Genomic DNA, 17,366 nt, shown 5'->3' on the forward strand with positions numbered 1-17,366 from the left:
CTCATGTACAATGCATGACTAAAGCAACAGAAGGGCTACATAGTGGCCCAAGACATCCAGGGAAGAATTTGAGATGTTATTAGACAGCACAGTTTGAGTCTAGAAAACTTATAAACATCATGAATATTACCAGGGGGATAAAGATGAATGCACTCAGTAACTGGCCAGTATCAAATTGGCTTGAATATTTTCAAATGATCATTCAAATTTGGGGGGAAAAAGTAAACTAAGCCAGTTAAAACAAAATCAGTCAAATGAGTTATTGGTCAACTTGAATTTTACAAGTAAACATGTTCTTTAAGTAGAGTGACGATGGAATATTTTTTATCCAAACCAGTACACTTTTCAGTGTAATGATTGAAATTAAAAATTTTTTGAAATAGTTATTGATTGGCTCTAAAATTTATTATATTGGTAGAACATGAAAACATTTTTATCAAAAAATTATTTTCAAAGAAATGCTCTCTAAAAACTTAAAATAACACATTTTTGTATATGTTAGGGTTTTTTTAAAAAATATATTGATTATTTGAAAGTAGCTTTGACTTTCTTAGCTCATCACCCTCCAGAGAACAGTAGGTAAAAAGATAAGGATAAAGATCAAGGAGGATGGAGCAGTGAGGAAATTGTTGAAGAGTCTTCCATTTCCCTTTCTTTCCTAAGTGATCAAGGCTGCAAGAGAACCATTCAGAAGGCTTGCTACGTGTTCCTAAGTGTTTGAGACAGTCCCTGACTCATACCAAAAAAGACAAAATTGTCACAAGGTGGCTAGTTACAACATGTGACAGCAGTAATGTGTGGCAGGTATGTTAGGAAAGGATTATGCTTCTCAAGTTTGGAAGGCCAAGAAGCATTTATTTTCCACCAACAAAGGAACCCACAAAAGGTAGTCAAGTCTGTGTCATACAGAAAAGGAGCCCATGCAAGAGTAAGAGTCCTATGGTGTCGAAACCACTAAAGTGCTCCACAGGAACACTGCACTTGGACATCTGCCGTGGCCCAGGCAACGATACCTGATTATTACCTTAAACATCACCCCCAGGCCTCTCTTAGGAGGGGACTAGAATTAGCACCTATGAAGAGGATTGGAGATAAAGCATGGAAAAAGATCTATTGATCCCGCTTTTTCCTAATATTTTTGAAGCCTGAGTCAGAGCAGAATTGACAAATATTTTTTAATTTTGCAAAATATTGAAGTTGTGGTAATAAACTTGACTGGACTAATTTAATGTCGAAAACTGAAGAGAAAATCAATTGAATCTGCCCAAGATTTCACTTAGCAGCTGGGAAGAAAAATTCTGCACAGCGGATTTAAGGATTAAAGAAGCAGTACTAAGATAACAATAATAACAATAATAATAAAGCTGTGTTTGTCTTGTTTCCGACTGATTTATGTCATAATAATAATCATAATCAGTTATATATCAATGTTATTGACATAATAAGGTTATTAATTGACTGGATTTTTTTTCTCCAAAATCTTTTGTTTAAAATCACCATTTCTCAGACTGGAGCACTTGTATGCCTGGGAGGTAGAGCACTATGATAGAGCAAAACCACAAGATTATGACTTTTAAACAAATAAATGGTCATTCCTCAGAGGGGTGGGATAGATTAGAAACATAGCTCAGGGGCCAAGATGGTGACAGAAGGAAAAGTTATAAATAGGATTAGAGAAGCTATTCCATGTGGCACACCTGGCAAAGAATTTTACCAATTCTTCTATAAAAAATATTTGGAAATTTAACATACAACTACACTACATATTATTATATGCCATGATTTCTATAAATATGATGTCATTTTATAAACTATTACCCAATGCTAATTACTCAGAGTTTTTCCAAGCATTTTTGAAATAATTTTACTGTCAATATAAAGTTGCAAACCAAAGAGCTCCTTTGAATATTGAATATAATAATAAAGTCAAGACTCTAATGTCTATTGTGGGCAAAGCAGAGACAGTGCAACTCTTATAAGTGGCTTCTAGAAATACCATCTAAAAGACCTAAATGGAGGAGGAGAGACTCTGGTCAAGTTGTTGCTGTAAATTCTGACTTTGTTTCATCCCTCTGCTTCAAACCTTTAACAGTAATAGACAAAATGTCATAACCTGAATACACAGCCCAGTTCCAAAGCATGACAAACACGTCAATGAGCCAGACACAGAATATAGAGTAGAGTAGCTCGCCTTGTTCTGTGGTCATTTCATTCATGCTATGTATCATTTGTCTTTCTGCAGTGGGCACTGAACTTGAAATCAGAAAACTAATTTTAAGTACTAGTTTTGCAAAACTTTAATCTTGTAAGGACTTCTCGCCTTCAGTTTTCCCATCTGCCAGCCACAGGCTTGTGAGAGCTGGGTCCTAGAAACAGCAAATAGTGACCAAGAGTTCCATGCTATAGGACAGCAGGGTAACTGGAGACAAATGTGCTCTAGATGACATGAGGGGGTCTTTTCCTCTGGCTGCTTTCACAATTCTCTTTGTCTTTGTCTTGTAATAGTTTGATTATGATGGGTGTAGGTGTGCATTTCTTCAAGTTTCTCTTAGATTTTGGTGGGTTTCTTCGATGTGTAGACTTATGTTCTCAAATATGGCAAGTTTTTGACCATTATTTCCTCAAATATTCTTTCACTTTCTTCTCTGTCCTCTGGAATCCCTCTAATACGTGTATTGATATATTTTATGATACTCTACAAGTTTCTGGGACTGTCTTAATTTTTCTGTATTTTTTTCATTTTATTTATTTTTTCATTAATTGAAATTAGATAATTTCAATTGATTGTCCTCAAGTTTGCCAATTCTTTCTTCAGCAAGTTCAAAGCTGCTGTTGAGTCCTTCAACAACAGGAAATCCTCATTTCAATTATTGTAACTTTTAACTCCAGATTATCTATTTAGTTCTTTTTTTATAATCTATCACTTTATGGATACTCTATTTAATGAAACATCTTTTTCATATTTTTCTTTAATTTTACTAGACGTGATTTGTTCCTTAGTTCTTTGAGCATATTTATAACAGCTGCTTTAAATCTTTCTCTAATAAGTTCCACATCTGGGCTTCTTTAGGAGAAGTTTCTATTGAATGTGTTATTGTTGGTGTCTCTTGTTTATGGGCCACACTTCTCTGTTTATTTGTGTCACATAGTTTTTGATGAAAACTATACATTGGAAATAATATAATGTGGAAACTCTGGAAATCATATTCCATCATTCCTCAGCTTTGTTGTTTCTGTTGTTTGTTGTTGTTGTTGCTATTTGTTTAGTGACTTTTCCTGAATTACTTCTGCAAAGTCCACAGTCTGTCATGTACAGCCAATACTATTTCTGTTCGTGCCCTTAGAAATCTTAGAATTGGTCTGACACAAAGCACTGGCAATCTCGGAACTCCTTGAGTGTGTCCCCATTGTTCATTTGCTCCAAACCCAAGAACTCCTTCTCTATTGACCAAAGATTCTCAGTTAACACTGCAAATGCTCCTACTGCTCCCCATTCTGCAGGTGTGTTGAACAACAAACTTTCAAAGTATGTGATAAAGGTATGAAAAATACTGGTAGGAGTTTTTTACTGGCTATGAGAGAAATTATCCCATAGACATATGCCTCTGGAAGTCAAAATAAGCCATCAGTGAGTGTCATTTCAGTTGTCACCACTGCCTTTTTCTCCAATAGCAAAGACAGCAGTTTGCAATATGGAGCTCCTAGGTCTTTCTGTGATAAAGGCAGAAGGGAGGTCAGACCCTACAGTGTTATAATCCCCCAAACAATCCTATGCAGAATAGTTGTTTATTTCTTCACATTTCCACAAGGCAGCTCCCACCTATAGACAGACATCCACATTCTGTGTATAACCAAGTAACAATTTACAGAGACTAGGGCTGGGTTAAACCCATATATATATTCCTTCATCGAAAGGTTATTTCATATCCTGTAACTTATCACCTACTATACTCAGTACCATAGAAATGAGTCATCTGACCCCTGGGACTTGCTCATTTTTGCCCCAGGCCCCTAAATGCATTTGCAAATGACTTCCAGGCAAATATAAAAGCATCTTTGTATTTTTTTCTGTATAACCATTTGAAATATTTGTCATACTTGTTCTCCTTAAGGCCTTTCAGTCACAACACTGAAGCCTTGAGTGTGTGCTGCTTATAAATCTCTTCCTAATATTCCTGAACTCAGAATGTTTTCTTCTTGTAAGAGAGAGACGGGGTGGGGCGGGGGGGCGGGGGGGATGGCCAGGGGAGTTACATGCAGTTCATTTCTGAACTATCATTTTATGTTTCTTCTCACAGACAAAAGAAGTTTTCCTTAGCCCCCTAAACTCCTAATTATACTAGCCATTTTCAAAATGCTTTTCTCTATGCTAGTTGGAAACTATACAAACTGGAAACCATGCTGACTTTTCAATTTACTTTGCCCAGTTTAATTCAAGTAATTCTTGAATAGGGCCCAATCATGCTGTCTTTAGGATCAACTCATATATTCAGTACCTTCTCTGTAAACCAGGGAAAGTGGTTCGACTCTTAGTCTACCATTGAGGAGATACATGACTACAGTTTGGTTCATTTTTATTTAGTCAAAGATTCTTACTCCTCAAAATCTAAAGGGAGTTCCTAATATCAGATGGAACACACACACACACACACACACACACAAATAAAAGGTGTTTAAAACACTATTTAAATAAGACTACAATAAGGGATCTGTACCACACAAAGAAGCCTGAACACCTAAATTATGCAGAGAAAGCAGTATTACCAGGAAAATCCTTGGTTACCAAGAATAGCCATTATCCAATCCTTTCAACAAATATTAAATGAGTACATAAGTCTTATGTGCATGATACTATGCTGGGATTATGAGAAAAAGAAGGGTGCAATCAAAATGGCCTATGATCTTAAAAGAGTTTCCAATCAAGGTGGAGATATATGAATCTTTCATTAATGCCTGTAGCACAAGGTGTCATTACCTTAGAAGTCTGACAAATTAATTGCTGTGAGAGCACAGAAAGAAGGATATTTTCTGGCTGGAAAAATATAAAGGTACAAACAGATGGCATTTGAGTTGGAAAGACCATGATGAATGGAGGTAGGAAGTCTATATTAACAACAACAAGAAATATCGAGACAGAGAGATGATAGATAGATAGATAGATAGATAGATAGATAGATAGATAGATGACAGGTATCATTTCCCTAAAAGGGAAATGAAATGTCACAGAAAGGCTAGAAATGGTGTGACTAATACCATAGAAATGGAGTATAATACTTGTGTCAGAGGCATTGTGAGATACAGGTTGTATTCAATTGTTAAGGGGCATTCATTTATCCATTCAATAGATACAGATTAGCAGTTATTAATTACCAGGCATCATAGTTGAGGAGATAAGTCAAAAAAAGAACCAAAGAAAGAAAGAAAAGAAAGTATAAGAAAAGAAATGAAAAGAAAAAGAAAAAAAGACATGGCTCCACCCAGAGGAAATTGATAGACCATAAGGAAAACATAAATACTGAACAAAGATTACGGGGTTAAGGACTAAACTGTCAGAGAAAGAAACCCTTAGGTAGTGCCATTTTGAGCCAGATATGAAGCATACGTGAGGAAGGGAGGAAGAAGAACGGTAAAGTGTAGCATACCAGGCTGAGAAAATTACCTTAGAAAAGGCCCAGAACTTAACTGGAAATTGGGACCTAAAATAAGATTTAAGATCATGGAGACTCAATACTAAATAGAAAACAGAATGAAATAAATTACCAACTAAGCAGAGTCACTTGAAACCTCATTTTTATTAACCTATTCATGATAGAATAGCTTGAATACCCAGATATCTGCATATACATTTTACTTTTGTTTGTGTTTTTATCTCCTATTCCCAGTTTGTTTAACAATGCCCGTATTTGTATTGCTTATAACTTTTTAGGAACACTATGATGATAGGAAACTCCTTCATAAAAAACTTAGTAACTTGGAAATGATTCTTTTAGCAATTAGACAAACAAGGAACCTATCTTGTTTTTAAAAAGGCTAAAATAGTAGGACATAAAAGAATCTTGCTTAGCTGAAGGATTTTCTCAGAAAACAGAAAAAGTTAATTTTAGAGAAAGTGAAATTAATACAATCTCCAATTTATATGTTCATCATGGGGGAAAGGAGGTATAAATCTGAATCAAAATGTATTCCTTTAAGGTGTGACCTTGATCATTCAATAGTCATTCTAAAAATATTATCAAATATACCTAATTTTGACCAAGCACTGCAATGGACACCAGAGACACAGTGCTCTTTAAAGAGGGAAAACAAAACAATACAAAACAGACAAAGCACTTCTTTTAATGGAGCCTACAGCATCATGGAGGGGACAGAAACTAACAAAACACTTAGAAAAATAAATGTAAAATTGTTATTGTGCAAAGTGCCATGAAGAAGCAGCCCAAAGTGATAAAAATACATTTAAGAAGGGTATTGGAAATATAAAGATTAAGGAAGACTTTCTTGGGGCAGGCATAATTGACTTGAGAGGTAAATAATGAGAACAATATAACTAGGCATAGAGGAGAAGCAGCAGTATTTGAGACAGAGTGATCAATAAGTGCAAAGGCTCTTTGTCAAGATCAAACACGACAAATGCTTTGGACTGAAAGAAAACCAGGAGTAAGCCAGGAAGCCAGGAGTGGACGTGACTAACCCAAAGAGAAAATACAGAATCCAGATAAGACATAATGGTGATTTAGACTGGGCTATCAGTGGAATCAAGATGGACAGAAGCAGTCAGATTAGTGATAGCCTTTTCCAATCAAGACCTTCGACTGTGAACTGTCTCTGTGTCTTCTCTGTATTTCCTTAAAATGCAAAGTAAACTCTGGCTACTTGTGGAGAAAGTCATGCCACTATAACAAAATCCAGGGCAGCCCAGCTGTAAGGAAGAGAAAAGAGATACATGAAATTATTATAGTGGTAGTCAGGGACAGGTCATACAAAGCTATAAGAACCATTTTTAAGATATTTGTATTTTATTTTAAGGTCAAAGGAGAGCCAACCGAGAAGGGTAAGCAGAGAAGAGGTACAATCAAATTGTATCCATTTTAATGCTTGTTTGTTTATTTTGAGGAGACAGAGAGAAAGAGAGCACAGAGAGAGGGGGAGAGAGAATCTCAAGCAGGCTCTGCACCAGCACCATGCCACCCGATACAGGCCTTGAACCCAGGAACTGTGAGATCAGGACCTGAGCCGAAACCAACAGTCAGACACTTAACCAACAGAGCCACCCAGGTGCCCTGCAAATTTTATCTTCTAGTAAGTGCATAAGCTTTTACTCTATTGCTAGACATAGGGAACTACTGAAGGGCTTTGGCATAATATGTTTTGGGGGAAATTAATCTCTTAATATCATGATGGTCTGGAGTTGCACATAGAGAAGAAGCTAGTAACAAGAGAAATAGGTGAGAAACTGTCTTGATGGTCTCTGAGTGAGGTAATAAGTGACAGAAATTGAGTAGCGACAATGAAAACTTTTTCTTTTATTTTTTAAGAATAAAGAATGAAGATTCAGGAGACAGATCATTGATATTTCTTCAGAACCTTATAAAACTGTTTGTCACATTATTCTAACCAAAGTGCCAAAATATGATCCTGATAACTGAGAAAGATTAAGGCAATGCATTTAAATGTACATACTCTCTGCAACGACATCAATTTGTCACTGCAAGACTAAGAATATGCAGTAAATTGAGTATCACCATTTTTATTTTAAAATGAACACATTGATACCATTTGGGTGTGGGATCTGGCTAAATTAAGTTGGCGGGGAGGACTGGATTTCATGGATTTAGCCCATCTCTTACTTGCCAGAGAAGTGGGAGTCCACAATTCAGCAACAAAGAGATTTAGTGAAATTGCTTTATAGGTGAGAGTACCTTTATGAAGGCGAACTGGAGCAAGTGCTGAGTGCCTTAGAGCCTGCGGAAGGACTGTTTATCACAACCTGCCTAAAGAAAACTCGCACTGAGCACTGAGCTGTGCCACCCCCTCCCTTGCCAGAGTCAAGCAGTGCATCTAAAGTTTGAGGTGAATGAGAAGTCCCTTTGAGTTCCAATTTTAGAAATGAAGGTTTCCCTTCTGCTGCTGAGGAGCAGCAGACAATATAGAATCCGTAGGAAAGCACTGTGGCAGCCCTTTCCTGGGCTCTGCCTCATAGACATGGCCTAGAGGAGGTCTCAGCCCTACATTTCTAGGTGAGTCTTAGACTCTTTCCCACAGCCAGCGGCCCTCCTGAGAGCCAGGATATAACTATAGAGACATCCCGAGAGCCTAGGAACCAGCCCTTTGACAACAGTTCTTTTAGGAGAAGCCCAGTGCCCGACAGAACAGACCAGCAGGCCGTTTGTGGCCTGCTGTTCGTATTTTCCTGACCACAGCTCCACATCAAACAGGGATTTGCCTAAGAAGATTACCTTGGCAGGATTTCTCTTGGTTGGATATTTTTTAAATCTTCTTTAAATATTTGTGAAGGGAAAATTGCTACCCCACAGCTGCGGTAACTGCTATACATTTACAGTGCTTCAATACCATAGGAACTCACCATCAAAATCGTGGCAAACTCATTTCCAATGGTGAGGTGGATGAATTTCCTTTATACTCCTTCTTCACTAAACAGTCAAATAAAGCAAAGTAAAACAACATTTGAGGTGTAAGTTGCTATGGTCTCATTCTAAAACAAGAAAGAAGTTTCAAATGTCCAGGAAGGAGACAAATCTTTCCCAAAGATTATGCTTGCAGAGAAAAATGTGGTTATTCCACAGTCAAAAAACACTAAATTCTGTGTTTGCGCAAGTTTTTTTTTTATGATAGTCTAATACAGTATCTAGTTAAAATAGGTTTTTAAAATAATAAACATGTCAGATATGTAGCCTTCTTATTATTAAATACACTCTATGAAAACAAACTTTCAGAGGTATGTAATTACAAATGGAGCACTTAACATTCACTGCAACTCCTCCAGACACAACTTGTTTTAGCAAGACTTTGATATTTTTGTGGTGAGTACTACAGACTCTACCCCAAAAGAGAGAATGTACTAAGAAATTCTCAGAGCCAGACCTCATATCAACCCCTACCCCTAAAAAAAAAAAGTGCTAGTGGGTTCTCTGATGATTTCCCCCCTAGAAATTAACTTAAAGAAATAAATTATTTCCAATTTTACAATACAACCACATGCAAACTAGAATTTGATATACATAACTCTCATTATTTAACTTCTTCTAAAATATGTCAACGTCAGAGTGATTGATAACTGCATGAGATGAGAGTGATGGAAATATTAAAGTCTCTGTGTGAGCCACAAACCTAAAAGTAACTTCTGATTTGTCATAAAATGATTAAAAGCTCATTCACAATAGACCTGTCCTTAATGTGATTGAATTACATCAACTTTGCTTTCTCTATATAGGGAATTGCTTGTGCTTTTCTTATGCAATAATTCCAATTAGAATCACCACACTCAGATACCATTTGTTCAATAGCTTCACTTCATTGCAGTCATAAAATATTTACTCTTTGATTAAAAAGCTATGACATCTTCTAGCTGTTACAATCCTAATTTAAAGGAGAAAAATATCAAAACTGTTCCAAAACATTGAACATTTTGTATTTACATTCTTGACAAAGGTGATATTGCAAAGAAGATTTTACGGTGTTTTATAAAGTGCTAACTAAAACAGAGCTGTGTAATCAAAGGAATTTACAATGAAAGAAAACTTGAACATGCTATTCTCCCAAAGGGAGAATAGAAATTATATTTTTGGATGACTTCAGCTTCTTCTTTTGTCAGGTAATGACCAAAAACTTGCCAGGAATAATGAGCTTTTGTTAGGTTTTGTGTTAATTTTAATAGGATGATCAAATAAGAATTGTTATTCCCAACAGGCAAATAAAAATAAAGTTGCTCCATGGCAATAGTATTGCTCGAATATATAGCTCAGGTGGGCTTCAAAGGGCATGGATTCAAAGTTCTGTGTGATGCTCTCTGCCCCTGAAAGCACTGATTGCTGCGAAAAATCCATCCTAAGTCACCTTTCTATGTTAGAAAACTCAAGTCATCATAAATAGCCCATTAGACCATTTGTTAATTTACCCATCCAAGCATTCATTCATTCAAAAAGCAGTTCTCTAAGACCTTACATGTAGGTATAGGCACTGGGACATTACAATACAGTCAGGATGTAGTTTCCATCCTCTAGGTCTGCAAGGGGAGGCAGACTTAGGAAAAACCACTAACGATAGATGGTGAAAAGAGACTTCACTGAGGTACGTACAGTGTGTTGTGGGAGTTTTGACTCATTTACTCTCTGAGAATGTGAGATTTCACAGAGGAAATAACAAATTGATCTATCTTAAGAATCCCCCCCCCCTTGCTTTTTAGCCTCTCAAAAAATACACACACACACACACACACACACACACACACACACACACGAGGTAACAAGTAATTTAAATGAGTAAAGCCTCCATTCTGATCTGAAAGAACAGTGATGTTCTGCTCTGTGAAGTGTTACCCTGTAGGAATGATACTCTAGCAGTACTACCTCTCCCAGTTTTCTGGAAGAAATGTGAAATCCAGAATTTTTAATGCTAGTAACCAATCAAAAATTTTAAAGCCTTGTATGGGACAAATGAGACACCTCTAGGCCGGATCAGCCCACTGGCCAGTGGTTTGCAACCTTTAGCTGTTCGCATCAGATTAATAGCACCCTAAGGTGATACGTGGGTAAGAACTCTCACGCTATATTTTGTAGACAGTTTCTATCACAGAACTAATTCCTGAGCTATTAAGACAAGTTCCTCATTTGGGGGAACTTCCTATAGACACCAAGATACTCCAGCAATGTAGCTTGTGGAAATACATGACGTGTGGGGAAAGAACTAGCACTCTTTGTCAGAGAGACTTTCACTCTCTAAGTAAGTACTGTTTTGTTTAAACATGTGTATTATTTCACATGGCTTAAATGGACTTTGGTAGGCACAAAGAGTTAAAGTATGTCGAAAAGCTGAGCAATTTGCTTCTTTTAAAGCTACAGATGAGGCCCACTGGGAGCTATTCAGGGAAGCAGCAAACCTGGTCGGTCTCAGTCCCACGCAGCCACCTGATTCATGTTTCTTCTCCATTAAGTACAGCCTACTTGGAGACTTAAGCATGACTTCAGCTCAAGAGCGAGCAAGAAACATGCCATTTATGGACAATACAGCTTCATGAGAAACAACATTACTTGAACTTTCACCAGTATAAGCAAAGGGGATGGGTGCAAATTCACGGTGGAGACACTCTTCAGTGCTCAGCTGCGTGAAGGGCCACAGTTTTGCTGTTTCAACCTTATCGTAGTTATTAAAATTTTAGTCTTCAGAGAGGCCACTCAAGGGAAAAAGAAAAGCAGAAAATTGGCGTAACATCAAATGAAGCACAATCCTAATGCAGTTTTTGCATGATGTGCTAACATCCCACTCACACAGATGTCACTGAAAGTAACCAGCCACAGAGGAACTGCGTTCTGCAGAGATCCATATGACCACTTAGAAACAAGATTGTACTCATGCAGAAAACAATTTCAGAGCCAGCTATCACATTTGGAAAGCTGTGAATATATTCATCATTGGTGGTGCTGTAAAATTATTCTGTTTGCTTCTCCCATTAACTCTCAGGTTTAACATTTTCAAGAGCTGTTTGCAAATAATAAAAATAATATCATTTTATACCATAATACTTTTATTTCTATGATCACTGGAAACTAAACTGAAGTGTGTCACCTTGTGAATGACTGAGGACTTGGTAGGCACATATATTCACTACCTTTTTGGCAGTCGTGTGGGGAAAGAGTCACTCTTTGTTTATTATTAGTGTGCACTATAGTCACTGATACAAACACTGATACAAATTCCAGGAAGGACAATGTGACAACATATATCACAAAACCTTTATGCACACTTTGGACACAAGTCCACTTCTGGGAATTTATCCTAAACAAATGGTTGAATGAATTATTTGTTGTAGCTAATAACAGAAAGCAAATTCCCTTCATTGTGCATCAGTCAGTACATCATGGAACATCCACATGATGTTATGTCCATACGGTGAGGTAGATCTTTATATTTCATGATGTGAAGAGCCTATGTTGTAAGATGCCCACAATAAATTGTAAAGGGAACACAGTAACTTGTAGAACAGGGTGTGTGTGTGTGTGTGTGTGTGTGTGTGTGTGTGTACACCTTTTCAGAGAGCTGGGGAGGGAAAAAATAAGAACTGGAGAATTTTCATTCTCCTTTACTTGGGTACATTAAAGTTTTTTTAAAGCATGTGTACCCAGTTTATTGAACAGGCTGAAATTGATGTTACAATAATCAAACAGTGCCTTTTCCTCCCATTGCTTCCTTCAAACATCACCTGTGGGATCTTCGTCTCCATCATTCATGAGTTAGACAGATCCTACTGTCTTTCTTGTCACTTTCAGGTATTTGAATGATTTCATTTTCAACTTTAAAAATGTTTTTAAAGATTTATTTATTTTTGAGAGAGAAAGTGCAAGTGGGGTAGGGGCAGAGAGAAAGGGAGACAGAAGATTCGAAGCAGGCTCTGTGCTGAGACCAGTGACTCCTATGTGGGGCTTGAACCCAAGAACGGTGAGATCATAACCTGAGCCGAAGTTGGACGCTTAACCAACTGTGCCTCCCAGGTGCCTTTTGTTTTCAACTTTTAAAAGGTTTTCCCCATTTTGGGGCACCTGGGTGGCTTAGTCGGTTAAGCGTCTGACTTTTGCTTAGGTCATGATCTCGCGGTTCGTGGGTTCGGGCCCCACATCGGGCTCTGAGCTGACTGCCAGCTCAGGGCCTGGAGCCTGTTTCAGTCTGTGACTCCCTCTCTCTCTGACCCTTCCCTGGTCACGCTGTCTCTCTCTCTCTTCTCTCTCTCTCTCCTAAAAATAAATAAAACATTTAAAAAAAAAAAAAGGTTTTCCCCATTTTAATCCAAACTTTAATGTGCCATCCTAATAAAGCTTCCCCTTCCCCTGGCACAGTTCTGATCCCTAGTCCGGGAAACAGAAGCAACAGAAAAAAAAGCCTAGCCCACCCTTACATTCCCTTTGTCCCACTTCTTTTCCTCTCTTCCCTCAGCTGCCTCTCTATCCCCCAGAGTGAATATGAGGGGGAAAGAGCTGAGATAAAAAGAAACAAAGCAGCTTCCTCTAGCTGGTACCCTGTGTATGGCCCTGGTGACTGTCCTGCGCTCCGCCCGGACAGCACATCAGCACGCTGCTCTCACACTGAATGCAACAGTGTATTCTTCAGGCCCTGGCAAGGCAAGGACCAGCGGACTCCACCTTTGCCCAGAACTCTGTGGCTCACCCTTGTGAGTCACCTGCAGTCCATTTCTGCTGTTTCCCCTCACTCCTGCAGGCAGCAGCTCTCATGAGTGAGTTTTTAAGACTGTCCAAGCCTAGAATTCATCCCAGTTTGCTTACACAGCCCCAGTTCATACCTGTGGCCCCAGCATAATCATCAATAGTGCCCCTTTCATTTTCAAAAGTGTCCTGATTTGAAAATATATTGTACGATCAACAGTAAATAGAATGTGATAAAGGCTATCATTGATAGCAGTCATTTATCAATGCTAAACTTCCTGACTTTGGTCATTGTGTTGTGGCTATGTAAGTTAACTATACTTGCTCATAAAAATAAACACTGAAGAAGCAATGAGGGGTAAAGCACATGATGCAACTTACTCTCAACTGGTTTGGAAATACCCAAATGAGCATAGAAAAAGAGAGAAGAGAGGGAAAGAATGGTTTAAAACCCCCCTCCAAAAAAATCAAACAAAAATGATAAAGCCAATGTCAAATGGCAATGGCAAAATGATAACCATTCGCTAATTTCAGTGAAGGGAACAGGGGTGTTCCTTATGTTAGACTGCAACTTTGTGGTGAGTTTTAATCTATTTCCAAATGAAAAGCTTCAAAACCAGTTTTTGACTGCCCTGCTCATGCCCAACTCTTCTCCAGTACCATGTGCCCCAGAGGAAATGCATACAGGTACACAGCCCGTCCCCAAAGTCACTCATCTCACTGTGCCAGCAAAAGCTGGTTTTTAACCTTGCCCATTGAAAGCCCTCTGATGGGGGTGCCTGGGTGACTCAGTCAGCTAAGTGACTTTGGTTCAGGTCACAATCTCATGGTTTTTAAGTTGGAGCCTTGAATTGGGCTTGGTGCTGACAGTAAGGAGCCTGCTTTGGATTCTCTGTCTCCCTCTCTGTATCTCTCTCTCTCTTTCAAAAACATTTTTTAACAAGCCATCTGAGGGTCCCCATTTCCCCTAATCTCCAGGGAGCCCATGTCAAGCCCTCCAAAATCCCCACTTAACTAACGGCACAGGTAAGTTACTGCAGCCCATCAAGCAGCCAAGGTCAGGTCCTGTGTCTCCAAAAGATTCACTTAGTTACATGTGGGAGTCAGAGGGTATAACTGAATGCCGCGCTACTCTCTACTCTTACAAATTCCCCTCAGAATGAATCTCAAATCCTCTACAGAGGTTTCTGGAGGTGTTGTGCCCTGGAAGAATGTGGTCCATCTCCACAGTGACTGCATGGATACATCTAATTCCTTTCCTCAAATGGAGCTTTGATACAAATTCAACCAAAGTCAACAGGGAAAATCCTATTCCAGCCTTTGTTATACATATAAGACTTTAATGATAGAAATATTTATAAAGATATTTTGTGTTTTCCTTTCTGAGGAAGAATAGAATGAATAAGAACTACTTATCTTTTACTCTTTATTTTCTTTCTCCATGTTTCAAGAAGATAGGTAGGTCTTTCTCTTATTTTGGTGATGTGAAGACTATCTCCTTTTCTGACTCTCCTTTGTGAAGCCTGAGCTCACTGATGGGATTAAGCAAGAAACAGGGCAGGAGAAGAGTAGCTTTGATGGGGCAAAGAAATGGAAACAGAAAGAGATACCGAGGACACTCCTCTCCAAAATTTGGAATAATATAGATTTCTCAGGCTCCTAAAAGTAGTGGAGACTTCCATCTGCTTGCCTTATTAATCCCGAGGAAAGTTCTAGGACCACAGAAGGAAGGGTTGTAGGATGCATGTACAGAGATTGGCATCGAGGGACCAAAGCTCCCAGCCTCATCTAAGAAAGCTGTACATTCCCCTTTGGGCACCAAAACATCAGAGTTATCTGCTTATCATTAACTACATGGGCTTGGACAAAAATAACAGCAGTAAACTTGAAGCACTGAAAACCAGACATACATCAGTGGACTACTTGGTCAAGTTCTTGGGTAACAGCACAGGTTTAACAGACTGAGATTAAATTTCAGTCCCTTAAAATTTAAGACCCTTTAAAAGACTCAGATTAAAGTTCCCTACCAGACTGTCAGGATTGAGTTTCAAAGTTATGATTATTTGATTTAAATAAAAGGTGCCGAATCTTGTATACCAAAGTTTGTAAGATCATTCATGCCAGAGACACTTTTAGAATTAGGGAAAAAAAAGATATTTCCTTTTTGGTGACAAAGTATTTGCTGGTACTCAATACTTAGTCACATTAAATAGACGTTCTGAAATATGTCAGCACATGCCATCATGCTAGCATGACAGTAAAAGTCACTACCCTTCTGGATAGTAAAATTGGAAGTACAAAAAATATTTTTATATAGACATTGCCAAATGTGTTAACCTTGTAATGAATCTGTATCCCTAGCTGCAGAGGGGTCAGTCTCCTTTGGTATTCCTAGTCTATGTCATTCTGCACATCGTTGGGAGCCTTAAGTTTGATTAAAAGTCTATGGGCACATAGTTTCTATAGCAACTTGAGTCACCAAGAGTGGCTTCAGCACCCTAAGGAGAAGCCACCCTTAGTCTTGACATCAGCACCCATCTTTGAGCATCAGGAATCTGTTCAGACTGCATTAGCAGTGTCACTACCGACAGGGCTGGCTCAGCTGACGTCAAAGACCTCCCCAGTAGAGAGCAGTGAAAGTCAGAGCAGGAGAGTCAGAAAACATGAAAGATAACTGACAGGCCCCATATGGAAAACAAAATTTAAAAACAAAAACAAAAACAATGCCTTTGAGTACACAGGAACTGAGCACAGGAAAGGAGGAATTTTGAGTCAGGCCTAGAAATTCAGGGATAGGACAGAGAGGGGAGGCATGGTGGAAAAGGGTGTGAAACACAGGGCACACTATATTCTAAACCACAATTCTGGCCCTTTGTTTGCTAAATCTGGGCATATTTATTTCTTGGTTGAGAAAGTATAAAAGCATGCTATGTCTCCTGCACTAGAAGAAGTCTGAAGAAGTCTGTAGTTATGGCCAATAGAACCATCAGCAGCTTCAGTCTGTCAGAGACACATAGGGGCAGTGAAGCAGAAAGAGAACAGGCAGAGAAGTCCATGGATTTGCATTCCTGTATCAATTCCACCATTTACTAACTAACCCGATCCAAGTCACAAAGTCACCTTAATCCTATAAACTTTTATTTTCTAATCTATCAAAGAGAGATAATAATAATCCTGCTGAAGTTCCTGAATTACTGTAGAACACATGTTAGTCAATGAATGTGATGTGTATATGCTATTTTCCTGTGAGTCTGATGATATGTGCCCAAATCAAGTTCTCAGGAGGTTCCCTGAACTCAAAGCAAGAAGGAACAGATGTTCTCTCCTGCAGTAAGGATATAGTAGTACCCCAAAGCCTAGAAATCTACTAGACCATTCTTCACTCTACACAGAATGAGGCACAGTCAGGGATGTTCTATGCAAAAACAAATTTACAGAGCTTTTTGTTCCTAATCAACCCACATTGGAAATGAAATCCACAAGATTCTTGAGAGCCAAGAGTCTAGCTGAAGAATCTGTCTAGAAAATAACTGATAGCTCTTTAGAAAGAGTACAAGAATTCAATTCATACTCTGACAGTGTGCTTCCTTATTCACTATCAACTTAAATTTATTAATAATAGTGAGGGGGCGCCTGACTCAGTCGGTTAAGCATTCGACTTGGCTCAGGTCATGATCTCATGATTCGTGAGTTCAAGCCCTACATCAGGCTCTATGCTGATAGCTCAGAGCCTAGAGCATGCTTCAGATCTGTCTCCCTCTCTCTCTCTCCCCATTCTCTCTCTCCCTCTCAAAAAGAAACATTAAAATTTTTAAAAATAAGTTAATAATTAATTAATTAAATAAATAATAGTGAGGTTTGGAGCATCTCAGTGGCTCAGTAGATTGAGTGTCCCAGACTCTTGATTTCAGCTCAGGTTGTGATCCCAGGGTTGTGGGATCCAGCCCTGTGTTGGGCTCTGTGTGAAGCATAGAG

This window comes from Hyaena hyaena, unplaced genomic scaffold (assembly GCF_003009895.1).
Source record: "Hyaena hyaena isolate Hyena2069 unplaced genomic scaffold, ASM300989v1 scaffold_768, whole genome shotgun sequence".
Taxonomy (NCBI): Eukaryota; Metazoa; Chordata; class Mammalia; order Carnivora; family Hyaenidae; genus Hyaena; species Hyaena hyaena.